At 37.7% G+C, this 17,651-nt stretch overlaps 1 long non-coding RNA gene and 2 other non-coding genes across 3 annotated transcripts in view; 1 reads left to right on the top strand and 2 right to left on the bottom strand.

Annotated features, from left to right (window-relative positions):
- The first annotated feature begins 12,477 nt into the window (after positions 1-12,477).
- LOC107837992 (uncharacterized) overlaps positions 12,478-17,651 on the top strand; it is a 10,818-nt gene continuing 5,644 nt past the window's right edge. Inside the window, exons 1-2 of the long non-coding RNA XR_001664047.1 lie at positions 12,478-12,562; positions 16,769-16,772. This is a non-coding gene — a long non-coding RNA (uncharacterized LOC107837992). The remainder of the gene's footprint in view (positions 12,563-16,768; positions 16,773-17,651) is intronic.
- On the bottom strand, positions 17,093-17,166 carry trnai-aau (transfer RNA isoleucine (anticodon AAU)). Its single transcript has one exon. It is a non-coding gene; the product is annotated as a tRNA-Ile (tRNA).
- On the bottom strand, positions 17,323-17,396 carry trnai-aau (transfer RNA isoleucine (anticodon AAU)). The gene has a single exon. It is a non-coding gene; the product is annotated as a tRNA-Ile (tRNA).

Raw genomic sequence — 17,651 nt, 5'->3', positions numbered from 1 at the left:
TTTCTGTTTTAGCTGCACGTTCCTAAGTTTTTATTGTTTTTTTGGTGAGCAATTTATTATTCATGGGTAATTAGGCACCTCAGTGGACTAATTGGTCACAGTGGACATCTAGTATTAATCAAAATTAGGTCCATTTGTTCCCCTCTCGTACTGTTATGGACCAAATACATATAATTAGTTCATGGTGGACTTGAGCCTTCTTGGTTCCTCAACAACCTCAGCAATGTCCTTTCAGTTAGCTGAGATTGTTATTCCAGGCCTTGTAAAGTTGTGATGCAGCTAAATAACAGATGCTTGCATGCTGTTGTTTGAAATTGGCCGTAGAAATGGTTAAAAAAAAAAAAAACTTTCCCAACTTCTGTTAATCCATAACTTTCCTTCTAAAATCTTAACTGAGTTCCTTGGATTTTCTCAATTTTCTAAGTGTTGGTCAATCCATTGTTTCACTCAGTTGTGGTTACTGTTTTGAAATTAACAGGCCTTTGCTTCATCAAATCAACAGGTACTCCTGAATTTGAGCTCCTTTCAAAATGGGCTCTTTCAGGGCCTTTTGTCACTTTAAATCCAGATAAACTGCTGCCGGCCACGCCCTCAACTCGGCAGTGATTTTCACCCACAAGTGAAAATCACTGCAAACTGATGCACAATTACATAACCGTACATCTTTGGTTGCTAGTGATGTGCAGTACCTGCTGATTTCTGACGTTATATTCTGGATGTTTTTGAAACGGCTCATTTTCCAAACACCAAAAAAAATAAAGAACTTATAGTCAAAAAACGGCTGACTGTTTTTTTTTGTTTTGTTTTGTTTTTTTTTTAAGAACTTGGGCTGTTCTTAGAAGCAATTAAGACACAAATTGAAGTACAAAAATGTACAAAATGTGATTTTTTTCTATTATGTCCCCTTTAACTAACACTTCTTAAAAATGTAAAAAGTCCTGCATCCAGTTTATGTTTTTGTTGTATTCTCCAAACCTATCAGATTTTTCAAAGCTGTTTTTTTTTTTGTTGTTTTGTTTTTTTTTTACCTTTCATCTACAATTGAAGAAATGAAATTCCTGAAATTATGAGTTCAGAGTAGAGGAGCAAACTTAAGGATCATTTCTACACAGTGAGTATTGAAAAGTCTTTGAAGTCTTAAGACTCAAAATTAGCTCCACATCCATTCCAAAAATCCTGCAAACGTGACATTTCTACTTTGGTTTCCAGATTAAGATGAAGAACGTCAAGGTCAGATCTGCACAGAATCTTTCGCCAAAGGTGAATGTCCATCCAGCCATCTCCATCTCTGCCCAGTCTTTGATCTAGCTCCGTCTTGTGGAAGCCAGCTTGTCACACCTCAGTGACCATCACATAAATGAGGATTTATTGCCCATTCTGTCTGTCAGGACCTCCGTATGAGAGCTTTTGTTTGGCAGCTGTTTTAAAGCACCGCTGCCAAGTTCAACCTTGTGCTTTTCACAAAGAGTCAAAAAGAGCTGCTCCAATTAGTCCAAGTTTCACTAAAATACTTTCCGTGACTTTCTGTAAAACTTCCAAGAGGCCTTTTGAGGCACAGCTGATTGGATTACAGCTTGAAACGGACTACAGTGTTCATGTCTCATCGTACCTTCAGTGCATGTTTTTCAGTTCATCATTTGGACAGCTCTTGTTTGAAACAGTGTTTGGGATTCATTTATTGATGAATGTGTGAACCAGCAATAAATGTCTCAGTGTACCAGATTATTCTAGAATAAAATGTTCGGCCAAACAGTAGCAAATTTACAACAAAATGTCTGAAAAGTGTAAAGAATCAAAGCACCATGAAGATCAGTGCAAAGAAAAAAGCAACATTGCAAAGAAAAACTAGCTTGTGGTTTTCTGGCCATTGGACACATTCAGTCAGTTTTGTTAGGTTCTTTTCATGCCTGATAGTCCAGTTGATCCAGATTGATTGGGGACCAAAATTGCAACAATTGTTACATTTTCACTTGGTGTGGTTCGCTTTCATACCATACTGTCAGATGAATCAAAAATCCTGTTCCCCTTCTCTCCTGTGGTGGCGCTGCTCTAAGAATCACCAGAGGAAAAAACTCAAAAACCCCCAAAGAAGACACTAAGCACAAATTCCTTTTTCATAAAATGCAAACAAAAATGGAGTGGGATCACATTTTAGCTGTTGTAGGATTTCTCTTTTGTTTTTGGTAAAAGGCGACAACTTAGTTCTCCTGCTATTGTTGGACTGATTGGTTGATTTGATTTGATTTACCCAGAATGCCATGTGTTGTAGTTTGTTTCCGGTCTGCTTGTTGTTCACATACACATTCAGAACACACCAGAGTTCACCTCAATCGAACCCAGACCTGCGTTTTCAGGCGGACCAGAGTGTGAATGCGCCCTTACTATCGGTTTGTGTGTTTTGATTGAAATACTCTCACAGTTTGGATCCCAAGCACAACAAACACAAACATTAGCTCCAATTCCCAAGCATGGTGCTGGAGGGGTGATAATCTGGAGGCTGTTTTGCAGTCACAGGACCTTGGCAAAGTGCACTCATTGAATTGACCATGTAAAGTATTTCATAGTAAAATGTGAGATCATCTGACAGCTGAATCTATACCCAAACTTTTTGTTTACAAAAATATTGGAAAAGAGGTTCAATATACCTGAGCAACAATGTGAGTCTGATAAACCTGCACAGAGAAGGACTGGCTAAAGTTGCTGCTGCTAATGTTGTGACTTCAAGCTTGAATGAAAACAGATGTTTCCTGACATCTAACCACATGTAGTAACCAGAACAGCAAGGTGTCTCTTCTAATTTGCATGCTGGGCTTTTATATGGTTGTGTTTTCTTGGTGGTCTCCATTAGCATGCTCCACCTCACCAACAGCATAAAGAAACAGGCTCTGGGGTTTTTGCATCAGTCTGAGCAAATCTGTGATTCCATTTGTTACATAGATGGTGTTTTTCAGATTTCTCTCACGGAGGTGTGTGCTTATCAAAAATGAAATAACAAATAAAAATGGATTTTCAGTTTAAAGCCGCCCTGTATGCGATAACCATCAAAGAAAAACACTCTGGGCCTCAAAAGTAACTCAAGCTTCTACATTTCTCCATTTTTGAATCAAATATAGATGTGAGCAACCAGACTTCCATCTGAAATCAGAGGAGCTATGTAGCTAGCATGTTTTATTTCCCACTTTTCTTTCTTGATAAAACATCACACTAAACGTTTCACAGGACAAATGTTAATAATAATGCTAATAATGAGAATTATTTACATCCATTTGTAAACACACTAATAAATCAAAAGGATACTTGTGCTGATGCATCTAATTAGAGGTTTTAAGAAGTTAGAAAGAAAAAAATGTCTCAGTTTTTCCATGTTGTTGCCCGGTAGGAGCAGATTAGTGTCACAAGGAGGGGATGCTCTGAGGTCTGGGTTCATGTGTTCACAAGAAAATTGATCACATCAGTGCTCCAGACATCAAATGTTTGTATCTTTCCATATCAATCATCTTCTCTAATTACCAACACAGTAAGTAAGTATTTGTTGGAAATACTTACAAATAAAATTGCAAATATCAGCAACATTATGTCCATTTTCTTTTGCTTTTGCTTTTTTTATGTGATAAACTCAAAAGTAGTGCATAATTAAACAGATAAACACATGATATGAAGTGTGGTGTGCATACCTTCTGAGTCAATGAACCAATAAACTATCCTTCACTGTCAAGTCTTTGGAAAAAACTGAGCTTTAGACAAACACATGAACTACTGAGCAGCTCAAAACCAGAAGCTTAGGATGTTCTAGAAATGTTTAAGTTTTTCTACAGATTCTGACCCAAACCCTGTTAATCATGTGAAACGAAATACACTGAAGTTTGTGGTTGTAAGTGAAGTGCACAAATTCAATGCATTTCCATGCTAATATATTTACACAGTTGGACTGAGTCAAACAAGCAAATAAGCAAAACAGGCATTATGTTGCAACTGATGTCGCAATGTTATTATCATCGCAAGATTTTCTAATATCATCCATCCCTGAACTACCTCAACTGACTCATTTTGATGTGGATGCTGAACTTTAAGCTTCTCTTAGATGTTCCTCATCCCATTTCTAAGGCTAAAGAAGAAAAACATTTAGGTTAATGGAGTGAGCTAGTTCGTCTGAATCCTGCTAAAAAGAAGCTGAAGCTCTAAGTTACCAAACAATCACCGAGAAATCAGGGGAAAGCCTGGTGGCCAGCTACAAGTACTTTACCACAAGGATTTTCTAGAAAATTCTGGGTCATATTTTACTTGATATCAAATACAGATTTTACTCATCGACATTAAAATTTATTTTTTTATGTTCAATAATTTGGTTTTTCAGATTTTTTTTTCGTCTAATATTCTTTTTCTCGACCAGCTCACAACATCAAAATATCGTTTCTTAAACAACGGTTTAAGAAGAGTCCAATCAGCTTGAAGCCTCCCAGAATGATTGGTCAAACTCGACGTGAATCACGAGCGGTGCACTTCGCAGATATTTGGAAAATGTTCTGAACGTGGTGCAGGAAGCAGAGCGGGACGATACACCTGCACAAATTGCACCCAAGTGCGTCTCCGGTGCCAGGGTGACCCAAAAAAACGGAGTGAGCTTTTGTTGCAGCAGAATGTATCTGTCAAACTGTCAAATGACAGCCTTGGCTTTACTTTTACTAATGAAGTGCAGGAGAAAGAGCTGAGCAGCAGCTGAAAGGGTGAGGCTTATTATATCTTCAGGGCAAGATATTAATTCAAAGATTTCGGGACTCATCCAGTGGATCCGTCTTTACGGTGACTGTCAGCTTCCAGGACTAATTCAAGCTGATTGGGAAACCATTTGACAACCTGCTTTGGAGAGCAACATTTTGCATGCGGAGGCAGAAAGGATTGTGGGATGGCAAAGTCAAAGACCAAATTTGTTGAGTTGTGTTTGAAATTTCCAGAGTAGAAAAGCAAACTGAGATTCATGGAGCTCCATGCTGAAGTGGGGTCAAAAAGTGTCTGTAGGTTAAGCTTTTAAAATGTCACTTTGGAAGGAAAACATCAACAAAATGTATTTTGCAGGGAACAATAACAAATAAATCAAAGTAATCTTTAAAAGCTTTCCTTTTTTTATTGCTAACCTAGTAAAATCTTTATCTCAGATATGTTTACTTATATACTTGAAGGTGGTAATGCTGTGTAACTTTACCAATTAAAATGATACATCATATTTAATGTAATGATATAAATCAATGACAGGCCACCAGTGAAAGTAGAAACCAACTATTTAAAATCGGTGAACTGTAGGGTAGAACATTTTCCTCTGACTTTAAGTATGAAGGCTGTGAGCTGTATCTGCCCTTTGAGGTTCGTTGTTGTGCTGTTACCAACAAATAATTTTTTGCTGCTGTTTGTGTTTAAGATGCTTTGACTTGAGTGATGAAAACAGTTTGGGTAGAAATAGTGTAAAATATAAATCACTTTTTTAAGGATCGTAAATCAGGAAACTAAAAAGTCCAACCAAGCGTGAAACGACCGGCCAGCAAAAGAAAAATAAGGACCAAGAATGTGACTGATAATCCAGTAGGTATGAACTGAAGTAATGCTTAGATATCACCAAACACAGGTGAAGTTTTGGAAGAAAGAAACTGAAAGTAGATGAAAGGACAAACGGAAACAAAACGTTTGTGGGAAAAAGATGAAACTTTTGTCACATTGTTTATCATATAACCACATCCAGGTGTATTGAAAACTGTGTATAGCACAATGTCAAACGTAGAAGAACGTAGTTGATTTAGGTGGAATATCAAATCCTGTCACTTCTTTAAAGTGTAAAGTCTGATGCTGTGAATAGTGCGCGTGTATCGGGATGAAGGATCTCAGTGCTCTACTGCATCAGGATGTGGTGTGTTACTGTCTTTCTGTTGTTTGTTTATTTTAATCAATAGTTAAAGACCAAATCATTATATGTTAATTAAATTTCAATACTCTATAGTTGTTTTTCCTCTGAAGGGACATTTAAAGTCAGCCATTGTGTTTTTTTAAAGATCGGTGGCTTATTACAAAGTTATTATGAGTTATAACTTCTTTTAATTTGGTTTTAGAGTATAGTCTCTGTATATCTGTCAGAAATGATTTTCCTTTATAATCAAACTTAGAACGCCTGGAGTGCCAGTATGTGACTCCGAAGCCAAATGATAAATACAAAAGCATCAAAGACATAAGAAATGATCTCATGTTTGGCCTGTTATATTCCTATTTTAATCATTTGACAGCCCTAATAAAACGTTTAGAACTCATTCATTAACTCGGTTCTTTAAAAAAATGATTAATTCACAGCAACCCGATTAATCAGATTTAAAAATCCCAAATGCAGAAATTAAAAGTATGTTTTGAAAAGCTAGCATGTTCAGCTATTCAATTCATATGTATGATTTTATTTTGTAAAAAAAAAAATGAATTAGATGCCTGAGTTATTTTTTTTTTTTACTTCATTTGTGGAATGTGGAGAAACAAAAACCATCATTATGTTTCAATTATGGTTTTCAATCTTCAGGTTTTAATTAACTCTGACTTAATTCAAAGTAACTTTTAGAACCATTAGCTTTGTACTTTCCTGTCTGATTAAAATAAAGCCCAGCAGACAGCAGGTCTGCCTGTGAGTGAAGGAGAGATGACCTATGACAGTGTCCAGATCTTTCCTTCACCTTCAGCCTGAGCAGAACATTAGGAGATCAAACAGACGTGACCCCAACTTCGCGTCTGTGTGTTCTTACAGGAGGGAGAGTTGATGGTAAGGAAAAAGATTTTGGCGACTCATCTGGGACCTTTCTTCAGATGCCAGCCTGCCGAAATGACATTACACGTTTCCCTTTCCCAGTTTATTTTACCTGCCTTCTTATCTGTCACATGAAAGGCCCAGACAACCACCCCCCGCCAGGAGACGAATGATAATTATCAGTTCCTTCCTAGAAACGCACAGGTGAAGTAAATGGACTGGCATTTATTCACATTAGTCTCCTGGTCAATCGGGAGAAGTTGGTGGCGAGGTCACAGGCAGCTGGATGCAATCTTATTGAAGAGCGCAGGAAGGTAGAAGAGAAATAAAAGCTGCAAAAGTTCAAATCCTTCCCTTCATCTTGATATTATAAACCTACTATTGGGCTGAACTGCTTGGCTTAAAGTTCGGCGGCGAACGCTAATATATCTGTAAATAAAACTACAAAGTGGGGCATAATTAAATGTTAAGTCACGTGTCAAACCTCAGCATTTACCCTTCCTGTAGTTATCTTAATCAGTTTCGCCTTTCACACTTGGAACCTATATAAATGCTAATTGTTCTTTTGTGAATGTGCACAAAGCCAAACATTTGCTGCACATGCTAATGATATGCAACAGTTAACATGAAGCTGCAGCAACCTTTGTGATCGCACAAGTAAATGACTTTGGTGCTGTCCTAACCTTTTAGCATTGTGCTGAGTCAGAGAGCAAGGCATTACGCCGATCATTAGCCGTATTGTGATGAGTATCGTACAAGTGGGCTTCCAATGTTGCTGCACAGCTTTGACCTTTCCACACTGCTCTGTAAATGTCGGATCACTTCCAGGTATGAGGAAAAACTTTTTCACATCTCGCTCCCTGACACCTTGCACATGGTTAACGCTGGTACGCTACATGCTAACGAGTCTTTAAAGCTCACTTCAGCCCAGATTGAGACCACCCTATGTTATCCACAACCCTTCATGTCGTGGCTGGAACCTTATTTGATTATGAAGGCAGTCTGAGGACTGCCTTCATAATAAAGGCAGCTCTTTTTTCTGAGCTTTGTGTCCAACAAAAGCTGCTACGGTGGAATTATAACGTCACTAAGACGTTTGTCCAAATCACAGTCTGTATTTTCCCGTGCAAACAGTAAAGGCTTGTAATGCCACATTATGTAATAATGCCATAAAATCAGGATTTTGTCAACATAAAATATAATAAAATCCTTGAAAGTTTGAGATTAATTAGATACATTTTTTGAAAACATTTTTTACTTTCGAAACAAATACATTTCCAAGAATTTTTAAAATTTCTGATGAATCAAAAATGTTCAGAATTTTTCTCTAGCCACTTTTCACACTCAGAAATTCCCTTTGTTTTTCAAGAAAATTTCCAAGATTGATCTCAGTCAATCTCAGGCAGAGATTTACTCTTTTTTTGTTGTAATTTCCTGCATTGTGGCTCTTTTTGAATTTCCTTTGTCCTCTAGCTTTCTGAGAATCAACAATTGTTTTTTTAACTTGAATTATTTTTGAGACTATGCTTTCTCAATTCAGAGTTAAATCTCTTGGTGCTTATACTGGATCTGAATTAGGAGAAAACATCCAGTGTGAACTAATTTTGCAAACCTGAAGCTTTTCAAAATTAAAGCACATCACTGTGCAACAGCTGTTTATTGGGCTAATAATATTGACCCTGGTAGCTTTTTGTTTTTGTGGAATGATGCCATTTATGTGTGCAAGGTAAAATAATGAGAGAAATGATCACAGTTGGGGCTATAATTTTGTCCTGAAATGTAATTTACCAAGGCAGGGAAGGTGAAATCAATGATTAGATAAATGTTAGCCTCCTGTGTGGCTAAGATGAGCATCTCTGTGTTTCTAAATGAGCGTGGTGGCCTGAGGTGAGGAGGGCGATGGAGCAGCTGGCTGTCTGTTGGGACCTTAACTGCCTCTGGAAATCCAGACTGGATGCCTCTTGATGCATGTCTCCGGCTGCAGTCACTTCCAAGAAATTCACTCTCCCTTGCGAAGTGTTTTGGGAATAAATGCTCAATATCTACATGGCGTTTCATGATGCATAATCGCTAATTTCACCAAACCAAGATTATTTGAACTTGGTTTAAGCCTTGTTGTTCTCCTTTTGTTGTATTATTCCAATATTTTCATCTGCAGATGAGGGAGTAAAACAAGCTTTCCACAGAAACCTGTCAAACAAGCGAATGTTCGGCTCTTTTATGTCAACAAAATGCACCTGGGACACAGTTACAACACAGTACAAGCGAAGATCGCAACGCCTTCCCTTTCCCTCAGTGAGACGTGCTGCAAATTTCAGATCAAGCTCAAATCATGTCAAGAGGGCAGAGCGAAGGGTGAGCGAGGCGAAGACGGAGCTTCTGGAACGGGGCCTGTCTCAGCTGTTTGCCTGAAGACTTGTGAGAGGAAGGAGATGTTTATCTGTCGGCACTGAGAAAAACCAAGTGTCACCTCCAAAACACTCTTCCTCTGACTGCGGCCACATGGGGACCGAGAAGACATGATGTTCTTCACCTCCTCCTTCTGTGTTATGCAACGTGACCTACTTCGTTCAGGTCGTTTAAATGAGGGAAGGCCACTACTTGCAACAGGTTACGCTAGGAGCTCTGTGAATTTGAATTTAACCTTTTGACCCTTTGCGTAGAAGAAAGGAAGGATAAATGTGCAGCATATGGACAAGTTTCATGCAGAAGAAGAAATAAAAAGCTTTCAATTAGTCCAGAACAATCCCTCCAGTGCCGTGCTCATTCAATTTGTGAATAGAAAAGAGGAACAAAACCGGAGCACAGCTAATTGAAAGCTGTAGTAAGGACTTTTTACAAAAATATGTATTTTACAAATCTGTTAAAAGTGTCACCATGTTGTGACAGATGAATACGAGGCAGGTAATCTGTGAAGAGGTCATGCTAACTAGCCTTAGCATTCATGGCAGGCTACATTGTGGTGAACCAGCTGTAGCTTAGCAAAGAACAAGGGGAAGGGTTGAGCACAAGAGTGATTGACAGCACTAAGATCCTCCCCCTGGCTCTGACTGGTTGTTTCTGACTGAGTGGTGTATTTCTGGGAGCGCTGGGAGAAGGCAGAGGAGCTTGAGTTTACTGTCTTATTCTGACACGACATAATGATAATTTTAACAAATATGCAAAAAATAAATAACTTCATAAAGTCACAGACTGCAGGTTTAATTGTGTGAATGCTTAAAAGCTAAAAAGTTATGCTTTTTCTGAACTTTTCTGCTAAAAGTTTTTTTATTTGTTTTTTTAGCAAGTCAGCTTATTTGCTTTTCTGGAATGTCTTCATTTTTTTACTATTCAAAAGAGGGCTTTGTATTGATTTCAGCTTTTTTTAGCTATATGTTCATCTTAAAGTTTTTGTATTTAAATTAATCAGCTGACAGTTTTTCTTTTATTTCTAATGTTCTCATTATTTAAGTTTCAGCAAGTTTTTGTTGAATTTTCTCTCATTTAAGTCGCTTGAAAAATACTCGGCACCTAAGAAGCAGCATTCAGTTTTTATCCGTGTCTAGTCTGGAACAAACTTCCAGAAAACAGAAAAACTGCTGAAACACTGAGTTTACTATTATTAGAATAGATACAATAAGAGAGTTTGAAAATTATATTTTAAATTACATGCCAGTTGTAGATGCAGGACAAGTTTAAGACCGACCCACAATCCAAGAGACTCTAAATGAAACAAGCATCACTGACCAATAGGAGGAAACTAAATACTGGAGAGGAGATGAAGGTCAACCCTCAGAAAGACTCAGTTACTGTGCTGTTAATCTCCCACATAAAAACCAATGAAAAATTATAGCATCCAACATAAAATAAAGTTTATAGGGGGAGAAAAACTGAAGAGACATAAAATCCTAAATTCAATAAAAAGGAAAAATTAAATTACATCTGGAAAAACACAAGAAAGCAGCAAGAACTTCTACAAGATTACACAATAAAGCAGGTGTATTAAATAAATCACGTGGTTATTTTTTTAAAAATTGGTTTTGAAAACTATTTAGTTTGTAGATTGTAAAAACGAATAACTTCACACATAACCATCTCCTGTCCTGACAGAAAATAGTGCAAAGAAACAAGAAATATCAACATTACCACAATACATGGCAGTGTAAATATGTAGGAATTTAGGAATTAGCACAGTAGCTTAAAACAAAACACCTCATTGTGCAATTCACAGGAAAGAGAACAGTACATATAGTGCTATAAATAGAAGAAGAAAAAAAATGATCTAAAATCACGATACAAGATGCTCAGCATTAAGCACTCAAAGACATGAATGGGTACATTTGCAGTCACAAATCAAACCAACAACAAATACAGTCCTAACAGTTAAAGCAACTAAAGAAGATGAATAATAAATCTTGAAACCGTAAGAATATACCTAAACCACAATCAGACATTTCTGCAATCTTGCCAAAGCAACACTGAAGAAACAAAACACTTACTAGAGCGGCAAAGTGGGAGAAAAATCAAAATGCCACATGCTGTGTAGGTTTGTACTAAAATCAATCAAATTCACACCAGGAAGTGGGCGGGGCTTATGCCTGTCTGGCGGTAGACTGTTAAACGTGATGAACTAAAATCTATATAACATTATAACTTTACGTTTAGTGCACTATCTTTGTTTCAACCAACTCTAACTAGAAAGATTGTCTGGATTGTGTCCTTATGACCAACTCATCCATCCGTCTGTCGTCTGTACTTGCTTCTCATTGCAGGGTTGCATCGTTAGCTTCATTCCTTGATTTCTTCTCGACATGACCTGCATCCAGTCTCACTGTAAGGAGCTACAGAAACTTCATCCGCCTGACAGATTGGTAAAATGGGCAAAGATCCATGTTAGAGGTTGAAGAGAACAGCTTAAAGGCTAATGAGCCAGTCAAGTGAATATCCCTTAGAAAAATATGTCATGAGCGCCTCTCATCCCACTGATCTGTGTAACTGAAATCTGCTCTTACTCTTTCTTAGACAAACATCCTGCCTGGACTCAGTGGACTAAGCCGGCATGATCTAATTTGTCAGACAATTTATTAAACATTTCACATAATTCAATTTGACACCAAACCAGCTCCGGTGAATCCCTGGGAAAACACCATGATGGCAATTAGATGAACTACATTTTGGATACATAATACATCTCTTTTTTACTAATGTGACAGGAGTTTTAGATTGGAATAAATGTTCCTTATTCTCTTGTTTCAGTGACAAACTCAGAAAGATGTAAACTATCCATAGTTCCTTTTTGCTTCAATCTGTGGATTCAACAGAGGATAAAACCTGTTTTAAAGCAAAACCAGGAAGTCCAGCTGTTAGAATCCAGGCACACTTTAATAAAACATTGGTGACACTCGGCTCATTCTACATATGCATCTAAAGGTTTAAAAAGAGGAAAAAGAACATTTTGAATCATCAATGTTTCAGTTCATGCATATGAGCAATAACTGGCCACTATAAGCTGATTTTTCAGCCCAAGTGATGGACTGATGTGCTACCAAGGATGGACTTGGATGTCATTGTGGGTTATTTTGTGACCTCCTGTATGAACTCTGATGGTAAATCAAGTAGGGAAGATTCACTACTGTTCTCTCCATGTGTGGATAAGCGTCTGATGTGGTTTGCTTGAGTCCAAAACACATAAGGGTCCATTTACACCAGCCGTGACTAGTCCCCTTTATTTGAACTCTAGTTCGTTTTTCTAGAAAGTCTGGTTTGTTTGGGGAGGTATGAATGGACAATCAAACTCTGATGTCAACCAACAAAGTAAAGTCTGGTCCGCTCACAAACTCCAGCCTTGGTTCAGTTGAAGTGAATTCTGGCGCAGTTTGAATGCGTATGTGAACGCCAAGCAGACTGGAGATCGCTCCAAGAGCAGGAAATGGACTACATTAAAGAACATTCTAGGAAAAAAACAAGCAAAACAAACTTGAGTCTGACACTAAAGGGAGAAATAGCTTTACCAAAAACAAAAGAGAAATCTTTCAACTGCTAAAATTTGACGCCAGTCCATTTTTGTTTACGTTTTGTGAAATGGGAAGTTGCATTCAGTGTTTTCTTCAGAGGTTTTTGTGTTGTCGGGGTGAACAGGTCTTTTAAAGGTGCAGCGTGAGAACAAACTGCAGCAGCTGAAAGTATAACAAATATTGCGCTTTTGATCCTCAATCAAACTGAATCTACCGGAGTATGACGTGTGAAAACACCTTTAGAAATTTCTCTATAACCTTTAAATCTGATTGAGATGCTGTGACACAACCTTGAACTGCCTTCCATTCTCTAAAACCTGGTTTATGAGTTCTGCAGACGTTTTAAAAACAATCTGAAAGCCATTTTGTTTTGTCATTTTATTGCTGTTTTATATGCTTGTTTTTATATCATATGTGATTTATGACGTGTAGCACTTTGCCTGCTAAATAAAAGTAATTCTGCAAACAAGAGGGAGCTAAAATTCTTCCTCTGTGGTATAAAGGACTGCCCACCATCAAATGATCATTATTTAAATGATAAAAAAAAATCCATGCAGGTTATCTTTGCTTGAGAATAAAATTTGATTGATTGACCTGAAACATTTAAGTTTGGCCCACAAAAAGCAAAATAAAACAGTAAGTACATGCATGCAAATACACTCCTGGTTGATATTGAAAATACAATTAAAAGGATGGTTCATTTTTCTCTAAGCGGGGTTTTGAGAGGCAATTAGAAGTTGTAAGTATCTTACCAAACATTGGAGCAATTTTAGTCTAGAAAGTAATGGGGGGAAAATGATGGAGTCAAGATAGATGTAGTCATAAGACAGCTGGTTTTAGATTAAATGTGCACAAATCAAGCTCTAACCTGATACGTCGTGAGGTGTGTTTCTAAACTAACATAGTGATTTTTGTTGCCGCTGGTAAATTCTTATGATTTCGTTGGGTTAGATGGCAGGAATCTGTTCGGTTGTTATGCTCCATGTTTAAAGTGCTTTGAATGAGATCTATCTTCCACATTAAAAGAGCCAGACCGGGTGTGCTCTGGTAGCGCAGGGGTTAAGCACAACCCAAATATGGAGGCCTTAGTTCTCAATGTGGCTGTCACAGGTTTAATTCCCAACCTGGTGACCCTTGCTGCATGTCTTCCCCTTCTCTCATTTCCCACTTTCCTGTCAATTAACTATCAAATAAAGGCCACTAGAGCCAATAAAAACTGGAAAAAAAAGAACCAAACCATGTATTTACATCTGTGCTCTACTGCTTATGCAGATTTTTTTTCTACTTATTCACACAGCACAAGGTCATGCATCTGTTTTCTCTGGCCTCTGCATTCCTTTAAACTGTATTCAGGTATTAGGTCATAAAATGCAGTTATGACCCGTTACATGATGGCTGTTGGGAAATATTGCAGCTATTTCATCACATGATACACAAAGTTCTTGAGTTTAAAATGAATTCAATTTATTTAAATTAAATAAAAGTATCATATTTGTGGCTGTGTTGAAGCTCTTTCATCAGGTTAAGCCTGGTTCTTGCTTTCAAGGCATTATAGTTGGAACAGTGGTGATTTTGTTTGCTGGTCTTGCAGGTCATCTGTGATTAATTGTTGTTTTGTAATGAACTGATTTGCTCTTCAACAGGTCCCTAACTAATTCATAATGTGGCAAGAAAATCACTGGATCTCCTGTCAAATTTTCAGCTTTTTCAGCTTTTTCTATTATTCTTATAATTCTGCAAGTTCAGCTGAGAAATTGTCTTGAGGTAATTTCCTGACTTTTGAAGATAAACACTTCCCTGAACAGGTTAGGGTGGGTTTATGGTCTACACAAAATCATTCCTAGATGAGAAGATTTTAGTCTTTCAGTTCTGCCTATTTTGAGCTGTTTTAGAGTTTCATGTCAATTTAAATCCAAATAGTCTGCTGTTGGCCACGCCGCCAACTCAACGTTTACACTCGCCCATAAAAATGGCTGCAAACAGATGCAAAATTATACAACTGTACATCTTTGAAAAGCAGAAGTAGAGCCTCCTGTACAACCAGTAAGAATAGAGCAAGTGGTTTTTGAATGCAAAGTCAACAACAAAACACTTATCTTTTCCAGCAGCCATTGTACAGCGCAGACAGTGGGAAAACCAGCTAACCAAACATCCTGGCACTCTCTTTGGGTTGTTAGGTAACAGCACAGTGTTCATTCAATGTGACTTAACAATCAGGAGGTCTTTGAAATGACTCATCTTCTGGACACCTAAAAAGATTGTCAAAAGAAGCATTTGAGACACAAATGGAAGTAAAAAAAGTTCTAAATTGTTCACTTTGGGATGATGAAATGATATTATAGTGTTGGTGAGCTTTTTACACATTCTTTTGCAAAGGTGGAAATAAATACTATTTTAATTACCAATTAGTGGAACAAACCATTTATCCCTACGTTGCAGCAGTGAGATGAGCTGGCGTTGCAGCTCAACCTGGAATCTGTCTGATGAATATAGGCTGTTCTTTTTTTCAAGGCAAAACCAGGCACATCAGCCTCATGTGAATTCATGAGAACAGAGTATTGGGAGTACACCGTCCCACCACCCCCACCCAGGAGTGACAGCTTTTCCAAAGTGAATCACTAAATGGGTGGTGAGCAGGAGCCTCAGGGGAGCGTGTGGTGAGTGGAGCTCCTGCAGCTCCTGTAACAGAGGGTCACCTAGATGAGGAAATTCAATCTAAACCACGACAGCGTTTTACAGTAAAGTGGGGATAACAGGCAATATAAAGCTGCATGCATAGCTGCGCTTGTAAAGAAAAACCCTGATGGGGCCCAGAGGGCGAGTGAGAGCAGATTAATGGGGCTTCTGTTTGATTTCTGCTGAGACTCCTGAGTTTTCCACCTGCACTCCATTGTTTTCGGCAAGTAAACAGAACAACATGTAACCAGTCCAAGTTTGTTAGGATCAAACCGCGGTCATTTTTGTGTCCCTAAAAGGGACGAGTCAAAGGAAAGTTAAAAGAAAGAAAAAAAATTCTCACCTCCAAATAATACTAAGAGGAATTAAATGTGCAACCATTCCGGTTGTTAAGATCAGAAACTGTATTAATTGTCACGTTTTGGGAGGCAAGAAGAGCAACCTGGACACAATATTTTTGCACAGTGTTGCCACATACAGGTTAAATGTGAAACACCAAGGTCCAACAAGGTCAGAGGTCAAACTTTAAAATCAAAAGAGCCATTTTTGCCCTCAGTCCAGTCAGCTGAATGAAACTCATTGAGAGCGTCTAATATTACATAGTGAGTTCAAAAAGACAACTATACAATTAAACATATTAATATACTAAATAAAAGTTGTCAATTTTAAAGAACCACTGTGTTGTACCTGTTTGTCATTTAAAGTCAATTTTCTGAGCTTCCTAAATACTTTAATGTCGTTAATTCACAGCTACAGTTTAATAAAAAGTTACTGAGTGCTCTGAAACAGAAGACTTTGTGTTGACCGTGATGTAACAAATTCAATTCAGTGAAAATGTAAACCATGACAACAATCAGCGGCTGCACTAGTTGCTGCCTCTTCTGGTGACTCACTGACATAGCAAATTCAAGCAGCCTATTTTATGGGTTGATTTTTTTAAGACTTTAGATTTGAATTGGCTACTGTGGGGACATTGAACCCATGACCATAGTGTTATTAGCAGCACTGTTCACTTTCCATAGGTTTAAGAAATGAGTAGTTGATCTTAATGAAAATTTCAGAAAATGCTCATTTAATGTTTTTCAAAATCAACATGCATAATAGTTTATTTTTAAGCAATTACTGATTTTGATGTGTTGATTTTATTTCAGAGGCATTTGTTATTTTGATTGTCTGAAAGACTTGATTGTATTTGCCCAGCAGGGACACTGAACCCATAACCTCAGGTGTACTAGCACCATGCTCTAACAAACTGAGCGAACTATCCATACACACTGTTTAGCTTCCATGGATGCAAGAAATATGTACTTGATCTCAATGAAAATTTAAGAAAAGTGTTCATGTTCTACAAAATGAATATGTATAATATTTGATTTTCCAGTCATTTTTTATGTGGTGATTTTCTTAAGACTTTAGTTTTTAATTGGCCTGCATGGGGATGGAACCCATGACCTTGGTGTTATGAGCACCACGGTCTGACCAGCTGAGATAACGGGCCATACACACTGTTCCCGTTCCATGGTTTCAAGTAATATGAACGTGATGATAACTGAAAATTTAAGAAAATTGTTCATGTTCTACTGTTTTTCAAAATGTACAATATTTGACTTTCAGGCCATTATTTGTTGATTTTATTAAGACTTTATCTTTAAATTGGCCTGCATGGGGATTGAACCCATGACCTTGGCGTTATTAGCACCATGCTCTGACCAGCTGAGCTAACAGGCCATACACACTGTTCCCGTTCCATGGTTTCAAGTAATATGAACGTGATGATAACTGAAAATTTAAGAAAAGCGTTCATGTTCTACTGTTTTTCAAAATGTACAATATTTGACTTTCAGGCCATTATTTGTTGATTTTATTAAGACTTTATCTTTAAATTGGCCTGCATGGGGATTGAACCCATGACCTTGGCGTTATTAGCACCACGCTCTGACCAGCTGAGCTAACAGGCCATACGTACTATTCAGTTTCCACGGTTATAAGGAAAAATTACATGATCTTAATGAAATATTAAGAAAAGTGCTCATGTTCTAAAACATCTATATGTATAATATTAGATTTTCCAGTATGGGGACTGAACCCATGACCTTGGCATTCTTAGCACCACGCTCTGACCAGCTGAGCTAACAGGCCATACGTACTATTCAGTTTCCACGGTTATAAGGAAAAATTACATGATCTTAATGAAATATTAAGAAAAGTGCTCA

Source organism: Poecilia formosa, unplaced genomic scaffold (genome assembly GCF_000485575.1).
Source record: "Poecilia formosa unplaced genomic scaffold, Poecilia_formosa-5.1.2 Scaffold199, whole genome shotgun sequence".
NCBI classification, from domain to species: domain Eukaryota; kingdom Metazoa; phylum Chordata; class Actinopteri; order Cyprinodontiformes; family Poeciliidae; genus Poecilia; species Poecilia formosa.
The sequence above is the reverse complement of the archived record's forward strand: the minus strand, read 5'-3'. Positions and strand labels throughout refer to the sequence as shown.